Genomic DNA, 788 nt, shown 5'->3' on the forward strand with positions numbered 1-788 from the left:
GAAATGACGTTAACGCCACAACACGGCAAATCTTCGTTAACGAGCTACCGCGGATCGCCCAGTGCGTGGGGCTGGACAGCGTCAACACGTTAACGAGCAAACTGCGCTAATGCACTAGTTCCCACCCATGTAATTGAGCATTGCGTGGCACATCCAACATAATGTTTTGTCCATGACGCACTTACCTTCAGGGTCTTACTTCACATGAAGACCAAAATAGTTCCAAAGGCCAGATCTGAATGTACGGAGCCCCGCAGGGGATATGGGAGAAAAAAAAATTAAGATCTCGCAAAACAAACTCGGGATCTCGCAAAAGTTTTAGCTGCATTCTTCAGAGGCTGCCAGCTCGAAGCCGACCGGGAGGTCGAGGCACGATGTGCCAGGAAAGCGGTGTTCCCCCGGCTGTAGTAGGTCTCGACCTCCCGTTAGCTTCGAGATAGTGGTGTCAGATCTCCGAAAACGTTGGAGCACTTTTGCAAATATGTGATATCTCTGTAAACCGAGCAGGTGTCTGACATTTACACAACTACATTCACGCCTCAAAATATCTTAAAAGTGTATTTTGTGACCCAGAAAGAGTAATATTACAACTAAGTAGCTTTGTTGGAATTCAACTTTTGCGAGATCCCGAGTTAGTTTTGCGAGATCTCGCAAAACTTTTGCGAGTCCGTCTTAATTTTTTTTCCTCCCATGTCCCCTGCGGGGCTCCGTATGAATGAGGGTGGGGGAGGTTCAATTTGCCATGTTGCAATGAGCTTAGCTTCTGTCTCGCTAGCTTGCGCTGTGCT

At 47.7% G+C, this 788-nt stretch overlaps 1 protein-coding gene across 1 annotated transcript in view; it reads left to right on the forward strand.

The window, feature by feature from the left end:
• LOC102200499 (microtubule-associated protein 4-like) overlaps positions 1-788 on the forward strand; it is a 117,984-nt gene that overhangs the window by 97,511 nt on the left and 19,685 nt on the right. The window lies entirely within an intron of this gene.

This window comes from Pundamilia nyererei, unplaced genomic scaffold, assembly GCF_000239375.1.
Source record: "Pundamilia nyererei isolate P.nyererei 1_Seehausen unplaced genomic scaffold, PunNye1.0 scaffold00077, whole genome shotgun sequence".
Lineage (NCBI taxonomy): Eukaryota > Metazoa > Chordata > Actinopteri > Cichliformes > Cichlidae > Pundamilia > Pundamilia nyererei.